Source organism: Xiphophorus couchianus, chromosome 7, assembly GCF_001444195.1.
Source record: "Xiphophorus couchianus chromosome 7, X_couchianus-1.0, whole genome shotgun sequence".
NCBI classification, from domain to species: Eukaryota; Metazoa; Chordata; class Actinopteri; order Cyprinodontiformes; family Poeciliidae; genus Xiphophorus; species Xiphophorus couchianus.
The window spans coordinates 27,931,683-27,943,044 of record NC_040234.1 but is presented as its reverse complement, the minus strand read 5'-3'; positions in this window follow the sequence as shown (position 1 = coordinate 27,943,044).

The window sequence follows — 11,362 nt, the reverse complement described above, 5'->3', positions numbered from 1 at the left end:
GCTCAGAAAACACTGTAGTACTATTGCACTCCACAGGCTTTTTACTCATTGAGACGTGCGAACAAGTGATGGGTTTTGAAGCGGATAACGTCAGAGATAAAGGTGTTGCGCATAAATAGACAACGCCGCTCAATGCTCTGCTTATGTTTGAGCGACAAATCCTCAGACAAAGACTTTCCCCACAACAAATACTCTAAATTGAAAGTATGCTTTACAGACATTAAAAACGACATTCCTGAAGATGTAAAGGATGGATAGCTTTCAAACAATAGCGCAGACTGAAGAAGATGGAGTTGGAACTAATACTAAGGTACTCTCTGAAGCAGATGAAGACTTAATACTTTATGATGTAAAGCACTGCGAACAGCCGTGTTGCTGAAATGTTCTATACAAATTAACTTGAGTTGAAGGGACGATGGTAGGAGTTCGTCCTGCAATCGGTGGATTGCCGGGTTGATTCCCGTTTCGTCTGCTGTTTGACCAGCTGCTGGTGGTCAAAGGCCCCACAGGGCTACAATACAGTAGCTTGCCACCATCAGCATGTGAATGGGTGAATGACTGAATATGGTGTTAAGCGCTCTGGGATCCTAAGAACTTGTACTTGTCTCAAACATTGCACAAGTACAATGTACCGTGCCTGCCATGGCATACTGTGACAATATGCCACGGTGCTCACAGAGCACCATGGGTACCTTCTCCTGCAGTTTAGTCAATGCTCACTTGTTCGTGCAGATAAGAGTTACAGTCTAGCTGCTGCGCTTTCTTAAGAACGTTTGCTCTGACTGTCAACCTGACCAGCTCAGTGTGGCGTACGAAACACTTTAGACGTGAACACTGCTTCCCACCAAGCAGTTTGCTGTGTGACACCACGCATTTGGTCGTATACAGTAAATTTACCTTTGCGTGTCTGGCGGACGTTTGCTTTGAGTCCGCATCGAGTCCACATCGAGTCTGCCTCACATTGGCCGTACAGAGTGAAGTACGGCCAAGAGTTTTGGAGGCCTTGATTTTTTTTTTCATGGTTTGTTTCTCTGGAACTTTCAAAAATCATTTATGCACTTCCTTTTGGATTTCTAAATGCAAGTTTGAAGGACAAAGGAAGCCTGAGGCTGAAAAGGATCATCAGCATCAAATCGCACAGTTGCCCATAGGAGTTTACTCTGATTCTGTTGGACGAGTCTCAGCCGCTCTTGTCGGAACCGAGAGCCAAATTTTTATCTTGCAACACAACCGCATGGCAAACAAGTGGATCGATTTAGTACTTTTTGTCTCAACTGGACACAGACTTCTGCTTCGGCGTATCTCAGCTGGTCAGAGGTGCATCATTGTGTCCGTCTCTCCGCCATCTCTTCTTTACAGCTATTGACTCAGCTCTCGCCCGCACACAAGAAGGCAGACAGTGTTTTTGACACGTCGACACTGGCATGCATGTAATCATGTCGAGGCCAGAGAGAAGTCATTATTCCTTCAAAAAGGTTTGCGTACACTTTTCAGATGAAGAGGCTCAGAAACCTACTGTACGTTCCAATGTCTTTCTGGGTGGAGAAGTGTGCACCTGCACCTGCAAAGGAAGGACGAGGTTACATTGTGTTCACTGAGTTTTAACTTGACAGAAAGAGATGATCACTTTTGAGAACATTTGATTATACTCACAAACATTGCCTGTTGAAGAACTTCAGGAGCACTGGTTGTGGAATTAATAAATATTTTCAGTTTTCCAATCCCAAGCGAGCGATTTCAATAGTCTTGACTTGAATATGCTGTTGAAGGTCAATGTTTTGTGCATCTTTCATACCGCAAAATCATAAATGGTAGCAGGCTTGTACCAGTGTAGCGCTTCATAAATCCATGGGACCCCAAAGCGCTTCATACTACATTCAGTCGTTCAACCATTCAAGCAAAAATAAGAACCAATTTGGACATTAAGACAGAGATGGTGAGTTGAGTTCCAGACTGACTCTACTGTAGACACGCTTGACTTGAGATTTGACTTAGACGGATGTTTCTGAAACTCAAGTGAAAACATGCTTCAGATTGTAGCTCTGGCAAGTGACAGAATGATCAGCCAGTTTTTCAAGTGGGGTATAAATGACTCTTTATAGTTTGCTTATATTTGCTTTAGCTTCGTGAAAATGACCTCACACTGAAAGCTGTCTCAAACAAGTGCTGAATTTGACAGCCACTCCTGCACCTTACCTGGAGCCGAACAGTCGATGCGCAGTGACGTGATTGTGGGACGTTCGTATTCGCACACACCCTTCACACACAGTGCAGAACACCTGGGGACGTCCCTCCCGATTCGGTGTACGCCACAGTGGGGTTCACACTGTGTCTCTGCATCCTTCGTTCTGCTTTAACAAAACAGCCACAGAGAGCGAGAGAGAGCGCCACGTCTTTCTGCAGACAGTCTCCTCCGTGGACAATTGTTTTCCAATTTCCATCCAGGTGTTCTTTTTTAGCCTTTTGGCAGTCTTTGTAGGTATTTTGTGAAGAATCTCCTCACTGACAAAAGCTCCTCTGAAGTATTCATGTCGCCTGCCGATACAAGAACCAGATACTGGAAGTGGACTAGTTGAAGTGAAAGATCAACATTGCTATCCAAGGAAATTTCTGCATAAAAACGCACCTTCAAACTTCAACAATACGCCACACAGAGATCTGTGTGAAATAGTTCAACCCAGCCCCGGTGATGAGACTGGAAGGAAGACGCCTCCCTGTAAACATGACACAATTTTAGTGTCCGCCCGGGGCACCAAACAGGCCAGGACCGCCACTGGTAGCTGCAGCGTCGCTCCAAATCATAGAATCTGGTAGAGGTGGGCTGGATGAATATGTATGTATTTTACTTATTATTTGTAAAAAAAAACAAACAAAAAAAACACTTTACTTTCTACTTCACAGTTATGCAATACTTTCTGCTGGCTCGCAAAAAAAAAAAAAAAAAGTTCCATGAAATAAACTTGTGGTTTAGACAGGAAAAAATGTGAAAGGCATGAACTGTTTTCAGCAAACAGTTAAAGCTAACCAAAGAAAAAAAAAATTGCTTTAATATAACTGCTTGACACGATGTAATCCTATTTTTTGGGATAAAGCAGTCTGAGATGTGTGCAGGTTTGCCACATTTCAACAGGGTCGTCTTTAAAGCGCCCCCACTTGAAGCAGAGTCTTTGACCTGCGTCAGATCTCCGGCTGCAGAGGCTGGTGTGTCTTTCCGGGTGTTTTCAACTAAGAGGTGTGAAGACTGGAGCCTCTGGCCCCAAGGATGCACATGTGCCCAGTTGTCACACATGCACGCCACTGCCGACACTCGGGGTTCTCACTTCGCACGCACCACACGAAGCGCGTCCACACTTTCGGCCGAGACCCGGGGCTCACGCAGATCCACCGCGGGTAAAAGCGGCCACGCGGCGCACTATGCAGCCGGCGTCTCGCCTCTCACCGTGAGGTGGGCTTCAGGTAAGCCGGAGTGACAAGGCTAGGTGCCACCACGACGCTGTCCAGACGTGTGAGGGGGGGGAGAGCCCGGACGGCTCGAGCGCCTCCCAGATGTGGCAGGGGCCTTCAAGTCGGCATACGAACACACGCATATAAAACACCCGCGCATACACCAGATGTGGCAGCGGGAGTCATAACACAGAAGGACCCAGCTGTTCACATGTCAAGAAGAAGGAGGACCAGCTCTTCTGGGCTAATGGCGTTCGTCAAACTTCCTGGGACGGCGTTTGGGGGCTGGGGGGACAAGTGGGGTTAACGCGTCCTGACAACAGCTGCCAGTGGAGGTAAAGAATGACAGGTGTAGCTGAGCGTGTGTGTGTGTGACTGCTTTTCCGAACGTCTTGTTTATTCTTAAGAAGCCTTTCTCTGCATTTTTCTTCCGTCTTGCAGTAGTTGGTTTCATTGTGTGGGTGTGGAGCGGATTGAATTGCACATGGCACCACACTAACTTATGGCACCCTGCTTCAACTCCCCATCTCCCTTCCCCCCTCCCGTTTTTGACGCCTCCGCACACACACCCCCAGACACCCCCTACACACGCACACACACACATACTGGGACCTGGCACAGGCTGTTCAGCTTCGTTCCAGGCCAAATGCTTTACATTAGCATCACGAAGATTGCACAGTGTGCCTCAAAGCTTCCTGCAGGATGCGGCTCCTCTTCCGCAGGATTCAAAGTTTTCTGATTTCACTGTCGTTTAATAAATGCTGGCTTACGCTTAGAGTACCGCCGTGATGTAACGGCCACCGACTGGGAAAGAAAGCCGCCTCGCTCTGGGCCCTCTTAAGTGCACTTACTTGAAGATTACGTCTTGTTCGCCATCTTGTGTTCATTATTAGCATAACAAAACGCCGCGGCAGTTGCGGTTAAGAGTTATTTATTTCATTTACGGCCTTCTGCTGGCATTTTTACAAAAACCCCGACACGTCATTTACTGGCGAGTTTGTCGACTTGAAACATTTCCACACTCTTTCAGTTATTTTTGGATGGCTTGGTGGGTCTTGTGAACTTATTTTTGTACCAACCAGTGAGGGCATTTTGGAGCAGGAGGTTAGCAACGACAGTACGTCAACAACGTGCTGTCATCCACAGAATATTCATATATTATGAAGATATTATGTGTTAGTTAAAAACAGTAGCATTATTTATAATGTAATGATGATTGTTTTGTTGTTTTTCTTTACATTTTTTGATATATATTCTGGAAAGACACGAGACGCGTTTGTATTCCGCCTCGTAGGAACACCTTCTGCTGCAATTAGAAAAGCAATAAGTCAAACAAATAAAATCACAGAAGAAGAAGAAGAACTTTATTTATTCGTTTGTTTCTGATTTATGGTTGTCCTGTTTATGCATTTATTTTATTATGTGCTCAGTTTTTTTTGTTCTTTGAAACAGCATTACACAGGCCAGACCAATTCCATTGTACTGCTGCACGTTCCATGATGATTTATTATACCAAGATATGATAATATGGTAAAAAATTATAGAGTCTATTGTTTTTATTCCTGTCAAAACCTTCTAGAGTTTTTGTTTCGGTTCTTTTCTGTGTACATTAAGTTCATTCCTTATGGTTTTGTTTCTTAGTTGTTGTTTTTTTTTTTTGCGTATTTATATTCCCTAAATTTGTTTTTGTTTCTTTTTTCCCTTTTGTTTTCTTGTGTCTTACTTCAAGCTTTTCATGCTCATATTGTCTTCATGTTCCCCGCCTGCTACTGTATTTTTTTTGCTCATCAGCTTCGTTGTATCCACCTCTGTCTGGCCTGATTGTCTTCACTTGTTCACCGTATTTTAGCCTCTCATTTTCCATCATCTTCCCCCTGGACTTTGCTTTTATGTTCCGCGCCCGCTTGTTTCAATCCTGTGTTTCTACATTCAAGTTTTCATAAATTTCATGATACATCTGACTGTCTCCTCTTTCGCTCCACAAAGCCTACCATGACACTACATGCTAAAATCCCATCGAAATACATTGACGCCTGTGACTGATGGGTGACAGAATTCTGAAAAGCGTCAGAGATTTGCACCCTTTAACAAGATACAGCATATTTAGAAACGTATGGTTGTCAAAAACCTTTAAAAAAAAGAAAAAGAGAGGATCTTCTGCTAATCCGCGGAGGCAACCGTTTCAGTAGGGAAGCCCTTTCCACAACGACACCATCCAGCTCCTCATAGGGGATCCCAAAGTGTTTCCATGTCGGAAAGGATTAGTCTCTCTGCTGGGTTCTTGGTCTGCAGTGGATATCCTCCCAAAGGACTAAAGGGAAGCATCCTAACTCGGAGGCCCACAGCTCCAACTGTTTATTCACGTCTATGTGGAGGATCAGAGGAGCTCTTCAAGATACATTAGAAGCAGACCCAATAGGCATATGAGCTCGACAACAAAGTGTTGTTTTTAATCTGTTATTCGACCATCAAATTGGTGCAAAATGCTATAATATCCACTCAGCTTCCAAGCGTTTCAGGAAGCCCTGGAAATTCATGGAACTTGTTTAGAAATGTGGACTGTGGGCGTTAGCATTGGGAGCGTCCGTGCTGCTGCAACATTGTTTAGGTTGAGCTGCTATTTTAGGCTTGAATAGTTTCGATTTAGCCCAACTCGAACACAACAACAGTCTCTTCTGGCGTCCCATTGGATCGTTTTTTTCTTTTTTGAAGCACAAATTAACCACCAGTGAGACACAAGTAGCGGCTTAATGGCCCCTTCCCTATGTGTGGATGTCGCTTGTGCGTCAGATTTAAGGGCGTACCAGAAACGATCAAATACAAAGTTTCCGGCCAGGAGAAATGCGACACTTGATTGAAAATTGCGTTAAAGTCCCGGCGCTGAAAAAGAAGTTAGCATTCTTCTCTACGACAGAGTATCAGGACCACACTAAGAAAATCAAAATAATTTTACGTCATTATTTTTATTTTCTTAGATTAATATTATGAGAATAAAGTCATATTGCGACTTCATAATACTATGACATCATTCTTATATTATTTTGACTTTATTTTCATAATATTATAACTTAATTTTTTTTGTCTTAGTGTGACTCAAGTACTCCATCGTACTTCTCAGATCTTTTCCATAAAGGCCAGATTTGTGGAGTGCACAACTTTTCTCGTACGACTTGTAATATTGCGACCAATAGTTTACAAAACTAGTAGTTTCCTGCCAGCAGATTTTTCCCACATGAGCTGGCAGTCTCTACAGCTCCTCCAGAGTCATCACAGAGCTGCTTCTCTGAATAAAGCTCTTCTTGCCCATTCTAGCAATACAGACAAATGGTCACGTAGTTGTAGGTTTTGACGTTGTGGAATTTGGGGGTGGAAAAACATTTCTAGCTTATATTTATCTTCACGGCGTGCAGCTTTGTGTCGATCAATAACGTCTCAGTAAAAATCCTGTTTTGTGGCTGTAGCTCAACAAAATATGAGGAAAATCCCAGCGGCATGAATTATTTTCACCAGCCGCTGTGTTTTAATGCCATAAATTATTATTTATTTTTTAATCTTGTGTGGGGTTCCTCACATCCTTGGAGCTCTTTGGACTGCTCCTCCACGCTGACCCACCCGCGCGGCTGAGACCGAGCAATTAAACTAAAGACTCGGTTAAACTGCGCGTTTGTTTGTTTGAATAATAGCCGCTCTCGACTCCCTACCTGCAACAAAGTAATAATTAGTCTCCTCCTGGGATAATTAAATATTTCGGGGCTTGGTGAGTTCAAACATTGCTCAGAGAGCTCAAGGGAGGCTTGCAATTATTGCAACCAATTGAAGACGGCGGCGCGATGATTTATTCTGCCAAGTGTTTTCTTGGGATTACAACTAATTTCTGCCTCGTAATTGTTTTCTGAAACTCTCCTCCCGAAACCCAAACCGTAGAGAAAGAGCTCATTAATATTCTGTGAACAAGTAACTACAGCGTGTTGCGGGCTACGTCTGCGTCCACACATTCAACATTAGAGCTCACATGTGCGTATATAGCCTACTGTATATGTAATGTATGCACATGTGCCAAGCTTGTTCTGCTGCGGGCGCGCTGGGCCCATTCTAGTAAATCAGAACGAAACTAGACGGCTTCTTATTATGCTGCATTTTCATGAATGTCAGTGAAATTCCGTTAATCTTCGTCACCTGGCTGTTTATGCGCGCGCTCATGTACTCTCATGTACGTCTCTGGGTTTTCATAGGGAATCTTGGGGGAAGATCCAATCAAACCTCCGCGTTTCCCCTGACCTCCGGGCAAAGACGCTGACATTTCCTGTGAGTCTGGAGCTCTGTCTCATGCCTGGGACTGCTTGAGTGGGAAAGGATGATATCTGTTCTGCTTTTCTCTCTAAAAACATAAGTTTTAGCTTCGCGATGCAGTAGAGTCTCATGTCAAGAGGCAACGTTTGCTGGTTTTCTCAGTTGTTTTGCTTCTATGATTTTGAAGTTTCGTGTTTTTATGATGTAAAGCTCTTTGAATTGAAAAGTGCTGCACAAATAAACTTCATTGACTGATTATAAAGGATCAGTCAATGATACTTAGACTTATACCAGATGTTTAGTCCGTTGCCGCCTTCTCACTTTTCACATTAAATTTGACTTGACGCTTCCGGTTCTATGCTAGTTACGAGAGCCAAAATGTATTTTTGCTGAATGTACAAATATGTTAAGGCCGCAGCTAGCGATTATTTTAGCAGTCGATTAGTTTGACAATCTGATTTTAAAAATTAGCACACTCTGCAGATTTTTAATTTAACCACGCAAGCTTATTAAAAATGTATTTAAAAAAAAAATCCAAGTAACTAATTCAATTCCTTTTTTAAGCAAGAAAAACATTAGCGTTGGGGACGTCGTAGCTGCTGCTATTCAAGCCTTTTTACGGCTTGAATGGCTTCACAGATATGCTAACTTGAACACAGCAATGGTATTTTCCAGCGTACCAACAGATCGCTTTGTGAAGCAGAAATGACCCCACAGTGGGCCGAGCCCAACGGCTTTGTCGTCCATTGCTGTTGTTTGTGGACGTTGCTTGCGCGTTTGATTTAAGGGAGTACCACAAACGCCCCAAAATAAAGGTTCTAGCTATCAATAAGGTTCCAGCTGAAACATTTGTATTTAAGAAAATAAAAATGATGCGTAAAAATCTGTTATTAATTAATCTGATGCAACATGTTAAAATCTTGGCCTTAAAAAAAGCAGTCTTATATCTTTCTGCAAGACTGGCGAAGTGCACAGTCAGATAAATAGGAAAATGATTTTACTCCCTAAAATGGAATAACGTAGCATTCCTTTAGCGTACGCTTGATATTTTGTAGCAAATACTGCATCTGCAGCTAAAAAAAAAAAAAAATACTATAACGTCAGCATGTGAAAAGCTGCCACACAATGTATGGTTCCGTTTTAGCTAAAAACGGCTCCTAAACACGCCGTAAGGATAAAGTTTCAGTCCTGCTCCAGTGGCGCTCGCCGAACATTTTTATGAGGGGAGCCAGTCAAAACTTTATGGATACGCAGCCAAAAAAAGAAAAAAGAAAAATATTAGGTTTTACATTTATGTTTTCATTGAAGAATATGACTTTATATGCCTTTCTATGACAAGAACATGATTCTCCGAGGAGCCGATGGGGGTGGCCAGGATTTTTCTAGGCTTTTTCAAGAAGGGGCCACGGCCCCACCCTAACCACCTCTTAGGCGCGCCACTGTGCGGTTCTTCATCGCTCCTGTTCTGTGCCAAAGAACAGGAGCAAAGGTTTGTCCCACCTTAGGCAAAGGTCCGAAGTCCGTCTCACCTGCCCTGCCCTCCTTGAGGTGTTCACAGTGTCCCGTTCACACTCCTCCCCTCCTCCTGCTATTTAACGTTCACCTTCAGATCAACTCCTTTTCATTCTCCCAGACTGGATCAAATTCGCCAGGCTTGCTTTCATCATGCCTGCATTCACAAGCAGACGTCGGCGATAAATCTCGCCTGCCCTGCTGTCACCGCGCCGCCGTCCTGTCTTTAATCTCGGTGAGGGAAGCGGTCCGCCCTGCTGTGAGGTGGATAATTGCTCATAATATGATAAACCATGTCACTTTCATTCTCATTATTACCGTTTTTACAGGTCACTTAGAGGAATTCATCAGGGGACTGGAAATTTCCCAGCCGGACCTTGTAAATAAAGGATTAGCTTAGCAAGACGGTGTAAATTAATTACATCTATTAGAGAGCAAAACCTTAACACAGCTCTTTGGGGTTGGGGATGGAGCTCTGATGAGACATATGATTCATAAAAAGCTAATGATAACCCTGTTAGCCTCGTAGACGGACACATAAAAATAACAATTTGGGCTTTTGGCGCAGACAAATAAACGTTTAACATAAATCCTTACAATCTACTGCAACAATAAACATCTGAACTCTTAAAGTTAGCGCTAGGCTAGCTTTTACAACCATTTTATACAACTGTTTACACCAGCTGCTCACCAATGCCTTCGAGCAAGACTTAGCAGGTTTTATTGCGTGCCATAGTCGGATTAGCTCATTTATTAAACCCGGTGCTTGTTTTTGTTGGGGGTTTTTTCCCCCGCAGACCCTAAAGCAGCAAAGCAACATCGTCTGTGTCTATGAGAGTCGTAAAAGAAAAAGCAGAATTTGATCTCCGTCAAATATGTCAACCACACGGAACATAACAATTTAGCAGTTTGTAGCGCGGGCTGGCGCGAGGCCAGGCGTTTGCATACAAATTCAAGGTCACATAAGGTGCATTCCAGACATATTCCTTCAAATTGTTGTCTTTTTTTTTGGAACCACGAGTCACAGGTTTGCACATAATTGAGACGTAAAAGGAAAATAACAACTTTTTTTCTTTTCCTTTTTTTTGTTGTTTTACACAGATATGATAACTGTTGTGCATTGTCACAGCAGACTGTCTAAAGTATTTTTCCAGAGCCATTTCTTTATTTATCTACTTTATATTCGTTGTCTGCCTGATTCCATCATTTGCATTATATTAGATGTTCTGTTCAGTTACTCAGTATTTTCACAAAATCCTGTTTTTACTTTTACTTGTGTAATTTCTTGGCTGGATGCTTTTTATTCTTCTTTTTTTGAACTTTTACTCTTCAAATAAATATGTTGAAGTAGAGCAGCTCTGTCTTGAGAACGTGTCTTCATGTGCATTTTATTCAATCCCAGTGGAACTCATTGACGTTTGTGGCTGTAACATGAATAAATGTGTGCAAAGAATTGTCGACCAATCCCGCCCACGTATTGTCTTCCTAATAAAATATAAATAAATATAAGAAAATAAAATATTTCTTCTCTCATTGGTGAATTCAAGTCATCAAGGAAAGTATTTAATTTCAGCTAATTATATTGAAATGCACCTCCTTCAACTCTACAGGTTCTGCTCCCTGGAGTGGCGCCCGATCTGGTCTAGCTGGCAGTTAGGTGTCGGATTAGATTGATCTCTAATCTCGTCTCGACTCACCCTTCCAGTCGACACGAAAACCTTTCTTGCACCTCTTGTGCTTGCATTTCCATGCTCTCACTGAGTCGGGCATTCGCCACGCCCCTTCACTTGCTCTCAAAAACGACCATTGAAAATGATTCACGCCATAACAAGCTGCCTTTAACATTTAGATTGAAACACAAGCAAGAGTGATATTTTCTAGTCTCGGGCATAGACTTGCAATCAAGTCTCCAAATTGCTGAGATTCGGATAGCTCTATGAGGTGTTTGCTACTGGTTGTTGTTGATTCTTGCAGTCTGACTCTGACTTCCTTTATCACAAGAAGCAAAGCAACATAAAAACAAAAAAGCCAAAAAACGTTTTGAAAATGTATTCAGGGGCAAATATATAAATTTTTTATTTATTTATTTCTTTGCTGATGTGAACGGCAAGTACAC